General features: G+C 45.2%; 1 protein-coding gene across 10 annotated transcripts in view; it reads right to left on the bottom strand.

The window, feature by feature from the left end:
* CSNK1G3 (casein kinase 1 gamma 3) overlaps positions 1 to 22,596 on the bottom strand; it is a 326,900-nt gene that overhangs the window by 124,242 nt on the left and 180,062 nt on the right. The window lies entirely within an intron of this gene.

The following is a 22,596-nucleotide window of genomic DNA, read 5'->3' as shown; positions in this document are numbered from 1 at the left end:
AGGGGTTGGACGGTTTCCTAAAGGACAAGTCCATAAACCGCTACTAAACGGACTTGGAAAAATCCAAAATTCCAGGAATAACATGTATAGAATGTTTGTACGTTTGGGAAGCTTGCCAGGTGCCCTTGGCCTGGATTGGCCGCTGTCGTGGACAGGATGCTGGGCTCAATGGACCCTTGGTCTTTTCCCAGTATGGCATTACTTATGTACTTATTAACATACAAGCCAAAAATGGGTTTGAGTTATGACAGCACATTAAAGAGGGGAATTTTGGAAGGGGGGAGAAAAGGGGAAGGATTGGTAGACGGTAGTAAAGATGTCATGGTATGGGGCTATTTTACTGTCTCAGGACCTGAATGGCTTACCATCACTGCTGAAACCATGAATTCTGTTTTATATCAGAAAATTTTAGATGAGAATGTAAAGCCATGAGCCAAAGGTTATACAACAATGACCCTAAACATTCAAGCTTAGCAAGACAATAACTCTGAACTCTGAAGTAAGCCTACTACAGAATGGCTAAAGAGGAGATCTCATGTTTTGACAGGAAGCCCTTAAATATCACAGAGCTGAAACAGTTCTGCATGGAAGAAAAAAAATTCTAAATCCCTAAATGGCATGAGGGACTAATTAACAGATAAAGAAAATTAGTAAGTTCAAGTTACTTTAGTGCTGCACAAGGAGGTGCTCATCAGCTCCCTAAAAATAGCTCAATGCACTTCTATTGGATAAGATTCTACAGCACAGAAACTTTGCTAGACTTTAAACACAGCAGCTATAGATTGTTCATTACAAACTGCATCCCCTCTCTTCTCTACCATAGACTCAAACAAACCCCACAGACAAACTGACACACACACAGATTGAGAATAATTCCATGAGGTGTGCTCAGCATTCTTTCACCATCACATACCACCACACCTGACTGGCTGCATCTTAGTACTTCAGATGTGCATTTAATTTGTTGTAAATTAGACTGTGAATCCTAATGAATTAACCATATAGCTTTCTTAACGATTGCTATGTGTACTGCTAATTAATATGTGAGACGGTGAAACCCTATAGTTGAACTGGAGCCATACTCCACACGCTTTCCCTATTTGTTATTAAATAATCAAAATATATTCTGTCAGTCATTTATTCAATGAAGATTATCCTCCTCGCTTATCAGGACTCATGCTTTGAGTATAAACTGTGCTAAAATACAGACCATCACAGCGAGTTCACAAACCTTTTATATAGACTGTAATAGTAAAAACGACCACATAAGCATAAATACAATCAACAAGGTACTCTTGGAAATAGCAAACTGAATCCTAGTAATAGCACTAACATGATACAATACCAAAACATTTAACAGCCCTGTAAAACAGTCATACCACAAACAAGACAAATGTCAGCACAATAATAAATGATGCCTTAATAGGCAGAATGAAAGAACACTGATATAAAAGATATGATACGCACATTTCAGCACAATACAAATAAAACACTTTAAACATTTAAATAATAGATATGATCCACTGACCTCAGTTCCAATTGTAGATAACTCTGCAGCATTGGCCTTGCTACTGACAAAACACACACACGAGAATGGATCTCTGCCACATGCACAGCTAAAATTATTGAATATCTTAGCAAAAACACTGACCTTCTGACCTCAGCAAGTAGGGCGGTCAGTACTGTTTAAGCAGAGCGCCCATGTTTGGAGGTTCAAGACGCAACTAGAGACTTAATTACAGTATGAAAATTATCAGGATGTAAAAGCTATTTTAACTGATGTACCATCCATAACTTTAAAAATTGTTTCATTACAGCTTTAAGTTGCAGGTTCACACATAGGTAAAGATCAAACATGACCTCTACATTTCTGAACTCAGAAGAACTAGGTATAATCCATTCTACAACCAATAAATAAGTTGTAAGTTGAAGAGTCACCCACTTAACAGAATAATTTCAATTTTACCAATGTTTGAGCAACTATGGAACATCTGTATTTTCACAAATTTAATACACAGAGAAACTTGTCTAATGCCGCTATTATAGAGCTGGTAACCAGGATGAAAAACTGTAAATTTAGCAAAAACCGAGGTAATGATGGGAAAACAAGTGGATTTAACAATGATCCTTGTGTGTTGGATGAGTTGTTTATTTCCATGAATACTCAGATGAGGAGTTTAGGTGTTATTACTGACTCCCGATTGTCTTTCAAGAACAAATGTCACATGATCAATTTTTTTTCCAAATTATGGATGCTTTCTAGATTGAAGTCTACATTGATCCCTTATGATTTTAGAATGGTGGTGCAAAGTTTGATATTGACTAAGTTGGATTAATGTAATGTCTTATATTTAGGGATGGCTAAGTCACGTTGTCAGGCATTACAGACAATTTAAAACTTGGCAGCAAGCATGATTATGGGTTGGAACAGGTATGAACATGTTACCCCACTGCTTAAGCAACTTCATTGGTTGCCAGTAGCATATCGAATACAAAGTGCTGACTTTCATTCATCACATTTTTTTTTTTTTAAATCAAGTGGTGCCATGGTACCTATCACACGCAGTGCAGTTTATACCACCCTTTACAGCGATGGAGATCTGAGAATGTAAAGCAACTATCAGTAAAAGGCCGAGCTCTTTAAATTATGTGGAAACTAAAGTAAGAGCCTTTTCAAATGCTGGTCCTTTGTTATGAATAAGCTCTGGGTCATCTGCACTTTTGTATTAATTTGTTGCAATTTAAGAAATGTTTGAAGACCTGTTTATCCAAGCTTTCTGGTACTTAAATAGTGGACATAAAGTAGACTTACTGTATTAATTTAGAAGAAATTGCTTTCAGTTTTTAGCAATTGTCTTGTTTTAATGTTATATTTTTGATCATTTTTGTTTTATTCTGTAAGCTGCTTAGTTTTTTGTTTAGGTGTGGTATAAATTTAAAATATAAAATAAATAAATATCAACCAAAGGCAAGATGGCGCCCTAGAGAGAAGAACGCTTAGTCATTTCCCTTGATTTACCTCTACAATGCCTAAGAAGCGTCGCAGGAGAGCTCACCCTGCGGCTTCTACTTCTTCACCCAGATTTGTTCAAACTACCCTCGAGGGTTTTGTGGCAGTAACACCTACCGGGGATCCGCTGCGAGTATGGAAGGCATATCTCTGTCCCCCAATGATCGAGAGCCGCCGATGGATCCAGCTGGTCTGATGAGAGGGCCACCAAGGCACCCTCGCTGAACCCAGAATCAATCTTTTCATCGATTTGCCAATCAGCAGCTGAGGCTCCTGCGGGATCCACAGCTCAGAAGCACGATGGTTTGAGGAAACCAGGAAGTAACATTGGATTACAACTACAAGCTGTTTCAAACACAGAGGAGATTGAATCTTCTCCTGGTGCACTTTGAGATAAAACCAGTTCAGGAGTGTCGTTTTCACCGGTAAGACCTGTTTTGTTCATGTTCGAGGAGATTTGGAATACTATTATGGCATTAGGAAAATCACTCACAGCCCAAGAGTCTTCTGACCATACTAAATTAATAACTCTGGAACAGAGGGTAGATTCACAGGAATCAGATTTGTGGTGCAGAATACTATTCAAACTTTTGGTTACTGAAACAAAATCTACCTCTGCTCTCACAGCCTCCTTGGTTAAAGGTATGACCAGTGGATTTAAAATTAGAAAATTTGGAGAATACAGTTCAAAGGAGGAATTTACGTTTGATTAATTTTCCTAAGATTCTTGGGATCACCACTGAAGAAATGTTGAAGAGATATATACTAGAAATATTGAAAGAGCCATCGCAATCATCTCCAATCTCAAGAATTTTTTTTACTTACCTTCTGTAAAGAAAAGTGAGACTGGAGACGGAGTAGTAGATGCTTTTTTCCCCCAATATCACAGGATAGTTTGGATTTAACAGCTTTTCTTGAATCCTCCAAAGAAGGGGTAGCAATACCCTCTACACCGCTGGTCACAATGACTTTGGACTATGATAGAGATTGGTTGTTGAAGTTATATTTCAAGTATTGTTGGTCCACTTTTTGTACTTTGAAAGTTACACAAAATCGAAGACGACAGTTTCTTTTAATACGCCCCAGGGTCTTGGCCCGGGGGGGGGGGGGGGGGGTGTTCAGAAGTTTCCTTGTAAATGTGTAGTGAAATATCAATCTCATACTTACATATTTTCTGAACCCTCATAATTAACATTCTTCTTGAGCAATAAGATTGTGGCCACCGGCCAAGGTGTTTCTAACGGGATAGAAGAACCTTAACTGTTATTGTTCAGCTATCCTCGTAAAGTCTGTATTTTCTTTTCTCTAGGGAATATTTCTTTTGAATTAGTGTATTTAAATTTATTCTTATCGAATATCTTTTGTTTCCTGTTAGTAGTGGATTGGATCGGTTATCATATATTTCCTAAATATATATTTTTTTATTGAACATTGTATCATTGATTGATTTTCTGTTGCAAGTATATTCTGCTTGGATTAAAATTTCAATTTAAAAAATATATATCAACCACAAATAAAATACTCTTGTTACTAACAGATGCTTTCATCGTGCAAACTGATAATGTTCTAGAAGCATCAGGTTGAGTATAGCTGAGTATCACCGGGATCGATCCAAAGTTCAACCAAGTCTCAATACACAGTTTAATAAAACTTATAATTACCTAAGGGAAGAAACACACTAATTCCACAGGAAGGAGTCAATAAACGAGTTTTGTCACACTTCTTCACTGGCATGACATAGATGAGTTTGGCATCTTAAATCCTGATGTTACGATGATAAATTGACACGCCAATGTTGTTTCAGAGGTGGGCAGTGGAGAGAGAAAAATGCATCAACCTAGTCAAGCAGTCCGTTCAGGGCAAAAGCTCCCCTCCTGGCAGCAGGTAATAATGTAGAGCTGAAATTGGGAAAATTTGGGATGTTTGAATTGTATGGCCAAAATTATCTCTTTAAAAATGGAGTGGAGTTTATGTTTAAATATGCTATATCGCATATCAAAAAAAATCTATTTGGGGCACTCAGAGGGTGGTGCCCCTTAACCATGTACGCCACTAAACATATAAAATAGATGGTCAATTAGGCTGCACAAACAGAAGGTATAACTTGAACAATCTAATATGGTAATTTGAACTTATATGTAACATTCCGTGATTCTACATAGATGGATATTGTTGCTACTGTTTATAGTGGATCCTTAGGGAAGGCCATAATATGGTCCTCCCCTGATAACTACCCAGTCCCAGAGTAGGCCATGATATTCTTCTCTCTTATCCTTCCACCTGTCATACGGAATATAATAGTTTGGACAGGTGAAGCAATAGGGTTTCTGTCTCCTAACACTTACCCCAAGATACAGTGGACCAGTCATTCCCAAGATATAGTGTGACAGAGAGATCAGAGGCTAGTTTCCTTCCAAAGGGATAGTCTTTATTCCAGTATAGATAATAACAAAGCAATCAGATGATAAAGTAATTAGACAATGAACTAATTAGGCAATAAAACAATTAGGCAAAATAATCAGGCAAGGTAATTAGGTAAGGAATTAGGGAATTAGGTAAAGGAGTCAGGGAAAGCACAACAAATAAAAATATTTGTTGTGGGAGGAGGAGATATCACTGTGGTAAAAATGCACTCACTGTGGATGGTCTCTCAGCCTCTGTTTAGATGTAACACAGGAGTGCCTTATATACAGTCGATTGAGCATCAATCCCCCTCCCATCCAGTCTACAATTTGCAATTTCAGCCAATTTTATTGTAGCATTAGCTAATTTCTGTCTTACCCTAAATGGAACACACTATCTGAATGTTTACAGAACACAGCACAATGTTTATAGAACTTCAGCACCTCCAAGGTTCTTTCACAGAAGATTATAGACACCGTTATGTTATAGGAATTTCCCCAGTACCCATGTTTACCATAGTGCTATTTAAGACCTAAAAACATCTCCGCTTTCAAACTATGTATGCTCTCTCAGTGTCCTTGTGAATGTAGAATTAGTTGCACCATTTCTGCCAGGGCAGGGGAAGAGCACTCCTTGCTGGACCAGCGTGACCTCGAAGTACAGAAAGATGAAACTGTCAGGCTTTCTAAGTTTGAGCCTTTAGACAGAAAGATGCAGCTTTAAGCATAAAGTACAGACAATGCAGTGCTCAGACATTTTAAGTATGAGCTTTTAACTTATGCATTTCATGGGTCACTACTGACCTGTCAGTGGTCACAAAAAGAACAAATGCCACTTGGCGCGCGTCCATTACGCGCCTGAAAATAAAGAATATTTTTCAGACATGCGTATCGAATGCGTGCCAAAAATGAAATTACCGCAAGAGCCACGCGGTAGTCGGGCACACGTTGGGTGCGCGTAGACGCTTATGCGGCTTAGTAAAAGAGCCACTAAGTGATACAAGAAACAAAGTTTATGTATGAAGAAGCTGTACAATATCTATTTTTTTTTACAGTCAAGAAAAGAGGACGGCAAATAACGAATCTGAAAAGTATCGTTATCATAAGGTAAAATGGTACTGAAAAGAATTTTCAGAGAATACAAATCACAAAACTATAATTGGGCTGAAGTTCATGGAACAAAGTTTAATCATTTTCTATACTAAAAACCAACATTTTAAAAATTGAATGTCAACTTTACACTAGTGAATTATAAATGGCAGAATAGAGAGGACTATCAAATTACTCCCTCCAAATACTATCAAAATTTTCCCTGGCCAGCATACTAACCAATTTCTGAAATAACACTTTTCTTTGTGATTGCTAACTTTCACGGTTTAGATTTTAAAAAAAAAATGGGGAAGGCCTTAATAATGATGGACTACTGATTTAGTAAGAAAGGAATATCTAAGCAACTGCTATATTTACAGAATTCAGGTCTCTGCTGATTAAATTGATATTTGAATTTAGTTCACTAGATTCAAATGTCATGATCTGTCCCTACACGGTACTTCCATCAACGTATAGATTAGTGCAGCTGCTCTCGGTGGGAAATTACAAAAAAAAAAATTCAATAGTTCTTGAAGAATAGGCTTAAATTGAACTCTGTCCAGAGATCCTGCATCATATCTTAGAGCTGTGTGTATAAAATTTTAGGTACCCCTGTTGATCTGTACATTTCAGTGAATCTCTAATGGACAGATGATCTAAAGCTCATGCTGTTCCAAAAAGCGCTGGAACAGCGCAGGGCTTTACTGCCCTTATGATCAGAGATAATGACATGCAAATTTAAGCACGCTATTCTCTCTGATCATAGAGTAGTTAAGTGTGGGAGCCCAGACCTGTCAAACACAGGGACTGGAGGTCCATGGGACCACCAGACCTCAAGTACCCCCAACCCTGAGCCAAGCGAAATGGGGGCTGGAGGCCCCGCAGACCTCCAGCACCCCTGACCAAAGTTCGGGGGTGCTGGAGATCCAGTGGGTCTCCAGCCTACCTAGCATTCCCTCAAATGTACCTGGTAGCCCAAGTGGGTTTTGGATCAATCCTCCCCCCCCCCCCCCCCCAAATGGTGGTCTAGCGGCCCTTCCCCACCCCCTACCTTCGTTGGAGGAGCGAGGTGGCCTCCCTTCTCTTCCATTGGCGTGACTCGAAAATGGTGGCGCCCAGCCCAGTACATCCTGGGGTGCGCTGGGCAGGGCTTCACACCAAATAAGGAAGAAAACTCCTTTACATGGTGTGAGACCCTGCCCAGCGCATCCCAGGATGCACTGAGCAGGGCGCCGCCATTTTTGAGGCAGCGCCGATGGAAGAGGCCACCTCCCTCCTCCAATGAAGGTAGGGGATGGGGAAGGGCTGCTAGACCACCAGGTGGGGAGGGGGATTGACCCACGGCCCACTGGGCCACCAGGGACATCTGAGGGGATTCTAGGAGGGGTTAGGGGAGCTGGAGACCCACTGGATCTCCAGCTCCCGTGTCACTGGGGAGGGGGGCTGTTGCAATGGGGGACAGGGCTCACCATTCCTCCCCAATGGTCTGCAAACCCTAACAACAGCTCCGAGCTGGCGTAGGATTTGGCATCTGCAAGCTGATCATTGGGGAGGAATACATTTAGCATGCATCTGCATGCTACTTGCGCTAAGAGCCTTGTTTTGCATGCAGTTGCATGCTAGTTGTGTTCAGAGCCCTAGAGCACATTGTTTCACGCGCTTGGGGGCTCTGATCATGGGGCGGTGGCAAACGCAGGCGCTAGTACGGCGTTAACAGTCTCTAGAGCCTGCATTTGCTTCTGATCATCGGCCCATAAGTAAACAGAAGTAGATACAAAATCTATCAATCACATATTAATTTAAATATGAAATCCTTCTGAAACGGTTAACGCCGAATAACTATTTACTGATTTTAACAACTTGAAAATGAGCATATTGGCAAGTGTAAAGGTTTGCTTCCCTCCCTAGCTGATTTACTACTTTTTTAAAATTGTTAATAAGGCCCACAAAATGTAGTGAATCCTTAAGGTCTTAAATTAGTTAGAAGAAGAAGAAAATTCCATACTTGTTCAAATACTCTGATCTTTCTAACCTTTCAGCTTATGACTGTTCTGTCTACTTTCAACAACCATGGACTCCAACAAGCAGTGATCTGAGCGTTAGAAAAGGAAAATAATCCACCCTTACTAAGAAGGGAAAGCATAGTATTAAAAAAAAATGTTTCTAGCTAGCAATTTCAACTGTCAAACTTTAGATAAGGAGAAATTAGACTTTACCTTCTAATTTGCTTTCCTGTAGTCCCTCCGGCACGGCCCAGAATGTGACTAATGGGTTGTGCACGTCTTCCAGCAGGTGGAGACAGAGAAAAAACTGTGACTCTAGGAAGAGCCAATAAGAGCCCTTGCCAGCTAGAGAAAGATCCAGTAATAAAGTACCAAAGCAGAAGGATGCAAACCAGTAAGGAATTGTCTGTGCATTCGAAAGCCTGAGCAGCCACCAGCACATTGCCAACACTGGGTATGTGTCACTGAAAAACATGTGTCCAAATGACATGCCCCTGCATATCATGCACAACAGGCGACATACTGAACCATAGATATCTGGCTTGAAATAGGTGTTTTGTTTTGTTTTTTCAAAGAAACCGCAAACAAGCAACACAGCTCCCAAGAAAAAAACCTTAGATAACTCTTGAAGAAACAGAATATCTGAAGGGGGGCGGGGGATCTGGGCCAGTCCAGAGGGACTAAAGGAAAGCAAATTAGCAGGTAAGGTCTAATTTCTCCTTCCTTATCGTTCCTACGGACCGGACCAGAATATGACTGATGGGAACTAACAAAGCAGTAAGATCATGGGAGGGACCCTAGCAGCCCCACCATTAAAACTTTTGCACCGAAAACAGACTGCTGATGACTCAGGACGTCCAATCGACAGTGCTTCGAAAGAGAATGCAACGAAGACCAAGTTACCGCCCTACAAATGTCCTCAGGAGGTACCAGACAACGCTCCACCCAGGAAGCTGCCTGACCTCTGGTAGAGTGTACTTTAACTCCAACTGGAACGGTTTTCCCGGAAAGAAGGTAAGCTGAAATTATCATTTCCTTAAGCCAGTAGGAAATAGTAGGCTTAGAAGTCATATGCCCTTTGTGTGAACCTCCTAGCATAATAAATAACCGATCGGACTGACAAAATTCCTCCACAGACTTTACATAATGCTTCAGAACTCTTTTGACATCCAAACATTTCAAGCGATGCTGTTCCTCCGTTCCAGAGGAAGAACCTAGTACAGGCAACACCACCATTTGAGATAAATAAAAACGAGACAGCACTTTGGATAGAAAGGAAGGAACCGGTCGCAGAATCACCCGATCTGAGATGAACTGCAAAAACAGCAACCTACACAAAAGAGCTTGCAACTCCAAGACTCAACTGGCCAAGGCAATAGCGACTAAAAACACTGCCTTGAGAGTCAAATCCTTCAACATACAAGCAGACAAGGGCTCAAAGGGAGGCTTGGTAAGTACCGAGAGCACCAAATTAAGGTCCCAATGAGGAAAAACGAACCGATTCGGAGGACGTAGGAGGTTAGCCCCTCACAAGAACAGGAGGACATCCAGATGGCTAGCTAGAGACTTTCCATGAACACAACCCCGAAAACACGACAGGGCCACAATCTGTACCTTGAGGCCAAAGCCAGACCCTTGTCGAATCCACGCTGCAGAAAATCTAAAATCTGTAGAACTGATGCACGAAAGGGAGAGATATCAAGCTCCTCACACCACGAAGATCCTCCAAGTCCGAACATAATTCAGGGAGGTAGAGAGTCAACGAAAGCAAAGCATTGTGGCAATCACGCTCACTGTGTATCCCCTCTTTGTCAATCTCGCCCGTTCAAGAGCCAGGCCGTAAGGCAGAACTGACCTGGATCTGGATGAACCACTGGACCCTGCACCAGTAAGTCCTGCATTTCCGGGAGCCCGAAAAGAACCCCCACGAGGAGCCAGCGCAGGTCGGCGTACCAAGGTCTGCAAGGCCAATCCGGCACCACTAAAATCACTTGGCCCCTGTGCGTCTCAATTCTCTGAAGAAGCCGGCCTATCAGAGGCCACAGAGGAAAGGCATACAGAAGACCAGCCGGCCAGAGCTGATGAACTCCGTCTACGCCCTGCGCTTTGGGATCCTTGCGACGACTGAAGAACAAAAGTTTTGCATTGTGAGCAGACGCAAACAGATCCATCTTGGGAAGGCCCCAGCACTGCACCACTGACTGAAACGCTACATCGCTTAGAGTCCACTCCCTGGGATCTAGAGTGTGTCGACTGAGAAAGTCTGCCTGAACATTCTGCACGCCTGCTACGTGAGCTGGTGACAGAGCGACCAGATGTACTTCCGACCGCTGTAACAGTTGCAATGTTTCGAGCTCCAACTGCCGACTCCTCGTTCCCCCCCATGCCGATTGATTTAAGCTACCGCCGTGGCATTGTCTGACATAATATGGACTGCTTTGCCCTGCAACAGATGTAGAAAGGTCTGCAGCACTAGCCGGATTGCTCTGGTTTCTAACAGATTGATCAAGACCTCTCCCTGAGGGGACCACAGGCCTTGAGCATACTGCCTGACAGTGAGCTCCCCAGCCCTTGAGACTGGCATCCATTGTGACCACTATCCAGTTGGGCTGATCCAGAGGCATTCCCCTTGATCAGATTCGTGTTCCTTAGCCACCAACAGAGGCTGCTCCACTCCTATGCAGGAAGGGACAATCTTTGATGCAGTGAGCCTTTCTGTGAGGTCCATCGAGATAGAAGAGACCTCTGCAGAGACCTCATATGAGCCCTGGCCCAGGGCACAGCCTCGATCGTCGCTGCCATGGAACCCAGGACTTGAAGATAATCCTTGACCGTTGGCCTTGGAGACTGCAATAACTGTCGAATCTGTGACTACAGCTTGAGTATACAGGCTGATGGAAGAAAGAGCCGGCCTTGCTGCGTACCGAAACACACTCCCAGGTACTCCAACGACTGAGAAGGCTGGAGGCGACTCTTCTGCACATTGACTACCCAACCTAGGGACTGCAAGAAGTCTACCACCCGAGCTGTGGCCTGAACACTCTCTTGGTAAGACTTCACTCTGATCAACCAATCGTCTAAATAAGGATGAACTAGCTGCCACTACGACCATGACCTTGGTGAACGTTTGCGGAGCAGTCGCGAGCCTGAAGGGGAGAGTTTGAAACTAATAGTGCTGGCCCAGCATCGCAAAGCAAAGGAAACGCTAATGCGCAGGATGGATGGGGATATGCAAATAGACATCAGTCAGGTGAAGAGCCGTCAGAAACTCCCCAGGCTGTACCGCCACAATGACCAACCACAGTGTCTCCATACAAAACGAAGGCACTCTGAGGGTTCGATTGACCGCCATGAGATCTAGAATCGGCCAGAAGGAACCCTCCTTCTTGGCAACCAGGAAATAAATGGAGTAATGACCTTTGTGAAGTTCTGCCAAAGGAACCGGACAAATAGCCCGAAGATCAAGAAGTCTGCTTAAAGTGTCCCCTGACAGCCATGGCCTTGAGCCGAGAGCAGCAGGGGGATTCCAAAAACGCGTCTGGCAAAGGACGAGCAAATCCTAATGTGTACCCATCTCGAATAACCTCTAGAAGCCACTGGTCGGAAGTAATCTGGGCCCACCTCCGATAAAACTGCGTCAAACGAGCACCTACTGGAATCAGAGGCTGGGCCCGCAATCCTTCATTGTTGAGGACAGGAGGAAGACAAGAAGGAATCTCCTGTCTCCCTAACCTTGCTACGATTACCCTGAAAGGAGTGGGTCCTCAAAAAACCTGGAGCACTGAACTGGAACCACTTTGCCCGGCCTATACTGACGAAAATCACAGCCTCTACCACAGCCAGAGAAACCACCACGCCCAGACCCACTGGGACGATCCTCAGGATGCCTCGGGACTTTAGACTCTTCAAGGCTGCGGACCAACTTGTCCAGCTCATCACCGAACAGCAAAAAAACCTTAAAGGGAAATTTACTAAGCTTGGATTTAGAGGCCGCATCCACAAACCACCCACAAAGCCAAAGAAAACGATAGGCTGCCACACATAAAGCCATAGACTTAGAAGAGGCTCAAAGCAAACTGTAAAGAGAATCCACTAAAAAGGCTGAACCCATCTCCAATATCGCTATCTCAGAATCTATCGCCGAAAGGTCATCTGAAGCACTATCTAAGACCTCAGACCAGCGAAAACAAGCTCTTGCCACCAAGGAACCACAAATAGCAGCCTGCACTGCCAAAGCAGAGAAATCAAAGCAACTCTTCAACAGGGATTCTATACGGCGATCCTGGACATTCTTCAAAGCGGTACTACCATCCACGGGAACCATATTCTGCTTTGTGACTGCGGAGACTACTGTGTCCACAACCGGAAGGTGCAAAAGCTCTTTGTCGGAATCCGGAATGGGATAAAGCCGAACCATAGACCTAGTGAGATGAAAGGCAGAATCAGGAACCTCCCACTGTGCCTGAATGATGTCCCTAATATCTTGGTGCATCGGAAAGGTCCTACCCGGTCGTCGAATACCTTTCGCTAGCAAATCAACTTTTCTGGGTTCTGCCACCAAAGCCTCCTGCTCCTCAAAATGCAAGGTAGTAGAAACGAGAGAAATAAGTTACTGTAGGTCGTCTTTATGAAAAAACCTCACCACCAATGGGTCCTCCCCCGCAGGGAGAGCTTCCGCTGCATCATCTGGCTGAACTAAATCCTCAGACAGCTGACCTTCAGGAAGCAAATCTGGCTCTTCTAGAGAAGGCATTTCCTGGTCAGGGTCAGAAGAAAAATCTTCCTTTATGTCCCAGGACTGCCTGAGCCATTTTGCAGACACTAATTACCCTCCTGAGACCTCTTCCCATGAGCTTCTAAAGGACCATAAGCAACAAAAAGGCTTGATACATTTGAACTACAAATTCAGGAGGAAAACCTCCTTCACCCGCCAAAAAAACAAGAGCCGGACTCGGAACCGCAGGCAGGGATGCAGCGATCAAGGGAGAAGACAAGATGGCGACATTTCCCGCTGAAATCGGAGCAACCATTGGAACTAAACCAGCCACAGCAGAAGTGCCCAAATCAGACTCCCCAGCCGCCGGCAATCAAGACGCCCTGCTCCTTCCCCCGAAGATGCTTCCCACTGCGGTACAAAATTTACAAGTACCACTTGAACCGACACCCCGCCGCAGACAGACTGAACAGCGGCAGAGCTTCTCTGCCATTGGGGTTTTTTTTACAGCGCTGAAATCGAGCAGAGCAACGAAAAGAAGAGGCTAGCCACAGAAAGGGCAGCAAAGCAAAAACTAAACTTTCACCTCTTTTTTTTTTTGCAGCTGCCTCTCCCTGCCTCTAAAGCTCTTCCACCGAAGAGCCTAAGGAAGCTGTCTTTCTTTGCTGAGTTTTCTTTCGTGCTGAGTTAGCCTTTTTAATTCAAACACAGCTCAAAACCATACCAGGGAGGACATGTTGGGACAGACCCAGCCACCCGAGTTTGGCACCCCCGAGGCACTAAGTAACCTCCCACGGACCTCTGCCTCCAACTAACAGGCTTTTACCTTTGTTTTTTTTTTAAATGGATGCACAGAAAAAGAGCCCGAAACCAACTAAGAGAAATAAAGCAGAAAAATAGAGAAGTATAAGGAATGACTGAAGGGATCACCACCTTCCACCTGCAGGAGACTGAGATTACTGGATCTTTCTCTAGCTGGCAAGGGCTCTTATTGGCTCTTCCTAGAGTCACAGTTTTTTCTCAGTCTCCACCTGCTGGAAGGCGTGCATAATCCATCAGTTACATTCTGGGCCAGTCCGGAGGGATGCTAAAGAAAATGAAGATACATAGCTGTAGCAGGTATTCTCCGAGGAAAGCAGGCTCAATATTCTTAGATGTGGGTGTCGTTCACGATGGCCCAGAAGACGGAAGAAAACTTCAAAGCTCAAAACCTTCCAGAACGTTCAGTCGCGCGGACGGCTTCCTGCCCGCGACGTGAACGTGCAGAGACCAGTTAATAAAAAGCAAACAATATAAAAAGGAACAACTCCAACGGAGAGGAGGGAGGGTTGTAAGAATATTGAGCCTGCTGTCCTCGAGGAATACCTGCTACAGGTATGCATCTTCATTTTTTCCCCGAGGACAAGCAGGCTCTAATATTCTTACATGTGGGGTATCCCTAGCCCCCAGGCTCACTCAAAACAAAGAACAGTAGTCAACTGGGCCTCGCAACACAGCTAAGTGAGAGTGCAGCCTGGAACAAAACAGAAATGGGCCTAGGAGGGTGGAGTTGGATTATAAACCCCAAACAGATTCTGCAGCATGGACTGCCCAAACTGACTGTTGCGTCGGCTATCCTGCTGAAGGCAGTAGTGAGATGTGAATGTGTGGACAGATGACCACGTTACAGCCTTGCAAATCTCTTCAATGGAGGCTGGCTTCAAGTGAGCCACTGACGCAGCCATGGCTCTGACATTATGAGCCGTGACATGGCCCTCCAAAGTCAGCCCAGCTTGGGCATAAGTGAAGGAAATGCAATCTGCTAGCCAATTGGAAATGGTGCGTTTCCCGACTGCGACTCCCCTTCTGTTGGGATCAAAAGAAACAAACATTTGGGCGGACTGTCTAAAGGGGCTTGTCCGCTCCACGTAAAAGGCCAATGCTCTCTTGCAGTCTAAGGTGTGCAATTGACGTTCAGCAGGGCGGGTATGAGGACAGGGAAAAAATGTTGGCAAGACAATTGACTGGTTCAGATGGAACTCAGACACCACATAAGTACATAAGTAATGCCATACTGGGAAAAGACCAAGAGTCCATCGAGCCCAGCATCCTGTCCACGACAGCGGCCAATCCAGGTCAAGGGCACCTGGCAAGCTTCCCAAACGTACAAACATTCTATACATGTTATTCCTGGAATTTTGGAGTTTTCCAAGTCCGTTTAGTAGCGGTTTATGGACTTGTCCTTTAGGAAACCGTCCAACCCCTTTTTAAACTCTGCTAAGCTAACCGCCTTCACCACTTTCTCCGGCAACGAATTCCAGAGTTTAATTACACTTTGGGTGAAGAAAAATTTTCTCCGATTTGTTTTAAATTTACTACACTGTAGTTTCATCGAATGCCCCCTAGTCCTAGTATTTTTGGAAAGCGTGAACAGACACTTCACATCCACCTGTTCCACTCCACTCATTATTTTATATACCTCTATCATGTCTCCCCTCAGCCGTCTCTTCTCCAAGCTGTATAGCCCTAGCCTCCTTAGTCTTTCTTCATAGGGAAGTCGTCCCATCCCCGCTATCATTTTAGTCGCCCTTCGCTGCACCTTTTCCAATTCTACTATATCTTTCTTGAGATGCGGCGACCAGAATTGAACACAATACTCAAGGTGCGGTCGCACCATGGAGCGATACGGCATTATAACATCCTCACACCTGTTTTCCATACCTTTCCTGATAATACCCAACATTCTATTCGCTTTCTTAGCCGCAGCAGCACACTGAGCAGAAGGTTTCAGTGTGTTATCGACGACGACACCCAGATCCCTTTCTTGGTCCGTAACTCCTAACGTGGAACCTTGCATGACGTAGCTATAATTCGGGTTCTTTTTTCCCACATGCATCACCTTGCACTTGCTCACATTAAACATCATCTGCCATTTAGCCGCCCAGTCTCCCAGTCTCGTAAGGTCCTCTTGTAATTTTTCACAATCCTGTCGCGATTTAATGACTTTGAATAACTTTGTGTCATCAGCAAATTTAATTACCCTCGCTAGTTACTCCCATCTCTAAATCATTTATAAATATATTAAAAAGCAGCGGTCCTAGCACGGACCCCTGAGGAACCCCACTAACTACCCTTCTCCATTGTGAATACTGCCCATTTAACCCCACTCTCTGTTTCCTATCCTTCAACCAGTTTTTAATCCACAATAGGACATTTCCCTCCTATCCCATGACCCTCCAATTTCCCTCTGTAGCCTTTCATGAGGTACCTTGTCAAACGCCTTTTGAAAATCCAGATACACAATATCAACCGACTCCCCTTTGTCCACATGTTTGTTCACTCCTTCAAAGAATTGAAGTAAATTGGTCAGGCAAGAACTTAGGGTGAGAGCGGAGGACTACTCTGTTGTGATGAAACTTGAGATAAGGAGCACGCACTACTACCAAGGCTTGAAGCTCACTGACTCTACGAGCTGAAGTAACAGCCACCAAGAAAATGACCTTCCAAGTCAAGTACTTCAGATGGCAGGAATTCAGTGACTCAAAAGGAGCTTTCATCAGCTGGTGAGAACGACGTTGAGATCCCATGACACTGGTGGAGGTTTGACTGGGGGCGTTGACAAAAGCAAACCTCTCATGAAGCGAACAACTAAAGGCTGTCCAGAGATAGGCTGACCTTCTACACGTTGATGATAAGCACTGACTGGACTAAGGTGAACTCTTACGGAGTTGGTCTTGAGACCAGACTCTGACAAGTGTAGAAGGTATTCAAGCAGAGTCTGTGTAGGACAAGAAAAAGGATCTAGGGGCCTTGCTGTCAGACCAGACGGCAAAACCTCCATTTAAAAAAATAATACTTTTTCGTGGAATCTTTCCTGCAAGCAAGCAAGACTCGGGAGACACCCTCTGAAAGGCCTAAAGAGGCAACTTCTAAGCTCTCAACATCCAGGCCGTAAGAGCCAGAGACTGGAGGTTGGGATGTAGAAGCAACCCCTCGTTCTGGGTGATGAGGGTCGGAAAACACTCCAATCTCCACGGTTCTTCAGAGGACAACTCCACAGAAGAAGAGGAAACCAGATCTGACGGGGCCAGAAAGGTGCTATCAGAATCATGGTTCCACGGTCTTGCCTGAGTTTCAGCAGAGTTTTCCCTACTAGCGGTATGGGAGGATACGCATACAGAAGGCCTGTCCCCCAATGTAGGAGAAAAGCATCTCTGTCGTGGGCCTGGAGTCTGGAACAGAACTGAGGGACTTTGTGATTGGTGTGAGTGGCAAAAAGATCCACCGAGGAGGTGCCCCCACGCTCGGAAGATCTTGCGGGACAACGTCCATGGTTTAGTAACCACTACATGAGGTTGCATTATCCTGCTCAGTCTGTCGGCCAGACTGTTTACACCTGCCAGATACATGGCCTGGAAAAACATGCCATGGCTGTGAGCCCAAAGCCACATCATGACTGCTTCTTGACACAGAGGGCGAGATCCGTGCCCCCCTGCTTGTTGGTGTAATACATAGCAACCTGATTGTCTGTCTGAATTAGAATGACTTGACTGGACAGCCGATCTCTGAAAGCCTTGAGAGCGTTCCAGATCGTTCGTAATTCCAGGAAGTTGATCTGAAAATCCTTGTCCTGAAAAGACCAAGCTCTCTGATCGAATGGTCCACCACTGAAGGGATCTGCAAAACTCAGTGGAGAGATGGATCACATCCTCTAGATCCCCCGTGGCCTGACACCACTGAGAAGCTAGGGTCCACTGAGCTGATCTCATATGTAGGCGTGCCATGGGAGTAACATGAACTGTGGAAGCCATATGTCCTAAGAGTCAACATCTGCTGAGCTGTGATCTGTTGAGACGCTCGAGCTATGGACACGAGGGCCAGGAGATTGTCTGCCCTTGCCTGGGGAAGATAAGCTCGAGATGTCCGAGTGTCCAACAGTGCTCCGATGAACTCTTAATTTCTGAACCGGGACAAGATGGGACTTTGGATAATTTATTACAAACCCCAATAGCTCCAGCAGTTGAATAGTCATCTGCATGGACCCTAGTACCCAGGCCTCCGAAGTGTTCTTCACCAGCCAATCGTCGAGATAAGGGAACACATGCACTCCCAGTCTGCGTAGCGATGCTGCAACAACTGCCAAGCACTTTGTGAAGACCCTGGGCGCAGAAGCTAGGCAAAAGGGCAGTATACAGTACTGAAAGTGCTGAGTTCCCAGTCGAAATCGAAGGTACTTACTGTGAGTTGGGAGCACCGAGATGCGAGTATAGGCATCCTTTAAGTCCAGAGAGCATAGCCAATCGTTTTCCTGAATCATGGGAAGAAGGGTGCCCAGGGAAACCATCCTGAACTTTTCTCGGACTAGGAATTTGTTCAGGGCCCTTAGATCTAGGATGGAACGCATCCCCCGTTTTCTTTTGCACAAGGAAGTACCTGGAATAGAATCCTAGCCCTCCTTCCCCTGGAGGAACGGGTTCAACCGCATTGGCCTTTAGAAGGGCGGAAAGTTCCTTTGCAAGTACCTGCTTGTGCTGGGAGCTGAAGGACTAAGCTCCCGGTGGGCAATTTGGAGGCTTGGATACCAGATTGAGGGTGTATCCTAACCGGACTATTTGAAGAACCCACCTGTCAGAGGTTATAAGAGGCCACCTTTGGTGAAAAAATATCAACCTCTCCCCGACAGGCAAGTCGCCCGGTAAGAACACTTTTACTGCGGCTATGTTGCACTGGAACCAGTCAAAAGCCCGTCCCTTGCTTTTGCTGGGGAGCCCTAGGGGCCTTTGGCGCACAGCGTTGACGAGAACAAGCATGCTGGGGTTGAGCCTGAACCGGCTACCGAGAGGCAGGAGTGTACCTATGCCTATTATAGGAATAGGGAGCACTCCTCCTCCCTCCAAAAAACCTCCTGGATGAGGAGGCAGTAGCAGAAAACATCCGGCGGGAGACAGAATCCATGGCATCATGATGCTTTTTCATCTGATCAACCATATTATCTACTTTTTCTCCAAAGAGATTATCCCCCCGGCAAGGAACATCCGCCAATCGCTGCTGGGTCTTCTGATCCAGGTCAAAGACACGCAGCCATGAGAGTCTGCGCATCACTATACCTTGAGCAGCTACTTGGGATGCTACATCAAAAGTGTCATAAGACCCCCTGGCCAGGAATTTGCGACACGCCTTCTGCTGCCTGACCACCTGGTGAAAAGGTTCAGCAAGCTCCACAGGAAGTGCTTCAACTAAACTGGACAGTTGCCTCACCGAGTTCCACAAGTGAATGCTCGTGTAGATCTTGGCGGCGAGCATTGCGGCCTGATACGTACGCCTCCCAAAAAATCCAAGGTCCTAGACTCTCTGCCTGGGGGCCCCGAGGCATAGTCTCTAGTACTCTTTGCTCTTCTGACAGCAGAGTCCACCCCCCATGGAATTGTGAGGAAGTTGGGCCTTCACCATTACAGGCTCTCCATGGACTCTGTACTGGGACTCAGACTTCTTGGGGACCACTGGATTAGAAAGAGGGCAAGACCAATTCCGCATCAACACTTCCCTGAGTGTATTGTGCAGGGGGACCGTTGCAACCTCTGCAGGTGGAGAATGATAATCCAGGACCTCGAGCATCTCAGCCCTGGGCTCATCCACAAATCCACAACCTCCATAGGAAGTGGAATGTCCCTAGACATTTCTCGCACAAAGGATGAGAAGGTAAGACTCTCAAGTGGGGACATCCTAACTTCAATCGGCAGAATAGGATCAGAAGGAAGCCTACAGGACTCTTCCTCCGAAAAGTACCTGGGGTCTTCCTCCTCTTCCAACGAACGCTCCTGTTTGGTATCAGACAGAAGCTCCCTAAGAGCAGGCCAAAACCGAGCCTGTCTCGACGTCAAGGATCGACAACCTCATGGGGGGTGTCGAGAAGTCGACTCCTGCCTGGACTCCGGCGAAGCTTTCTCCACCGACGTTGAGGGGGAGTCGACCCGGGCGGCAAGCGGCACCGAGGGCAGAGACCTCCTCACAAGTGATGGCCCAGATGCCGTCTCTACAGTCAGTACGGGAGGCGCAAGCACCCCCGACACCCGGGCCGACTGATGAAGCAACCCTTCCAGAAGCTCTGGAAGAAAAGCCCGGATGCGTTCGTCGAGAGCTGCCATCAGAAAAGGCTGTGGGGCCGTGCAGGAGTCGGTGCCAGAATCTGAGGGGGCTCGAGAGCCGGTACCAGGCTGCCAGATGATCGACGCATCAGCAACTCCTGAATGGAGGGTGAGCGATCCTCCTGGCGCCGACGCTTCTCAGGTGCCGAATCTCTTGGCTCCCCGGAGCTCTCGGTACCGTGCCTGGAAGGAGATCGATGACTATGCTTCTTAGCCTTCGCTCGATGCCCGTCATCGACACTCCTCAGTACCGAAGAGGAAGACGTGGAATCCTCACACCTCCTCAGGGCCGGGTTCGACAAAGGTTGGTCCCAGGGGGCCTGCATAGCAGTAGGCCTCGAGATGAGTGGAGACCCACTCGATGCCTCACTGCTCCGAGCTCGATGCAGTCTCTCGACAGCCATTACCTGCACTCTCGACGTTGCTGCCTCCCTCGACATTGACACTGATGTCGAAGCCGATGCCCTCGGTACTGAGGTTGAAGTCGACGTCGAAGGACCGGACCGCTCAGGAAAAGGTTTCCCATGCTGAGCCTCTCGAGCCACTTGGGTCCGCTTCTTCATCAACTCACACAGCTTACAAGAAGCTGGTCGGGCCCAAGACACTGAAGACACCACGCGTGAGGGTCAGTGCTCGAGATGGTCTGGTTGCAGCGAGTACAACGCTTGAAGCCGCTGGGAGTCTTTGATGACATGGGCGGAAAAATAGCGTCGGCGAAATCAAAAGGCTCAATGGTGCCAATGAAAAAGGCACAAAAAGAGGGAAAAAGACCCAGCCGAGCGACCTAAAGGTCGGCCGCGACAAAAAATAAGGAAACTTAAAAGATGAGAAAAACTAAGAAAGTCGATAGGAAAAACGGAATTTTTAAAAAATACATATTTAATGAAATAAGTAGGAAGGAACAAAATAAAGAAGAAAAAAGCAGCGATAAACACTGAAGACCGTCTCCTGAGCAAAATCAGCACAGTTGTGAATAACCCGACTGTACAGAAGCACGGAAAGAAACTGGTCTCTGCACGTTCGCATCGTGGGAAGCCGCCCACGCATGCACGGTGGGTTGGCCTGCGCGACAGAACGTTCTGGAAGGTTTTGAGCTTTGAAGTTTTCTTCCGTTTTCTGGGCCGTCGCGGATGACACCCACATGTAAGAATATTAGTGCCTGCTTGTCCTCGGAGAAATGGAAGTTACATCTGAAACTGGTCAGATCTTCAAATCACAACCCCAAATCACTGCAAATGAGCAGCTGATACTGGAGTAGTTGTCAACAGATCCATAGTTCAGCCTTGCTTACAAAACAATCTGCATGTGAGAGTTGTCAGAAGAAAACCTTTTCAACAATCTCATCATAAAAGATGAATTGTAGTATGTAAAACTTGAAAAATCTGAAACTATTTAGAACAAAATGCTTTGGACTGATGAAATGAAAGTTAAAACAGTTCAGCCACAAACCACATAATATACATTTCGTCAAAAACGGGAAAAGCTGCAGAAGAACAATACATCTGCCAACCATTCGGCAAGGGGATAGATCTATTAGACTTTGGGGCTGTGTGGTAGCCAGTGGTATAGGTAATATTTTGTGAGAGGAAGAAGAATGGATTCCACTAAATATCCGAGCAGCTTATGTCCCATAGTCAGTGAAGAAATATAAGCTAAAAAAGAGATTGGATATTTCAGCAAGGCAACGTTTGAAAGCTGTTATTTCTGCCAAAGGAGGTGTTACAAATAACTGACTGAAAAGATGCACAAACTTGAACGCACCTTATTTACCAATTCCTTGAATACGCAAAAAATATGCAAATATTAATTATGTATTAAAATTTGAAGAAAGATGTTGTGTTTAACTTTGTACTGTGTCACTTCCGATCACATAGGTACATAAGTAATGACATACTTGGAAAGACCAAAAGTCCATCAAGCACAGCATTCTGTTTCCAACAGTGGCCAATCTAGGTTACAAGTACCTAGCAAGATCCCAAAACAGTACAATACATTTCATGCTGCTTATCCTGGAAATAAGCAGTGAATTTTCCCCAAGTCCATTTTAATAATGGTCTATGGATTTTTCCTTTAGGAAGCCATCCAAACCTTTTTAAAATCCCGCTAACTACTTTTACCACATACTCTGGCAACGAATTCCAGAGTTTAATTACACGTTGAGTGAAGAAATTGATTTGTTTTAAATTTACTACTTTGTAGCTTCATTGAGTGCCCCCTAGTCCTAGTATTTTTGGAAAGAGTAAACAAGCGATTC

Source organism: Microcaecilia unicolor, chromosome 2, assembly GCF_901765095.1.
Source record: "Microcaecilia unicolor chromosome 2, aMicUni1.1, whole genome shotgun sequence".
Classification (NCBI taxonomy): domain Eukaryota; kingdom Metazoa; phylum Chordata; class Amphibia; order Gymnophiona; family Siphonopidae; genus Microcaecilia; species Microcaecilia unicolor.
Note: the sequence above shows the minus strand (reverse complement) of the source record. Positions and strands in the feature narration are given on the sequence as shown.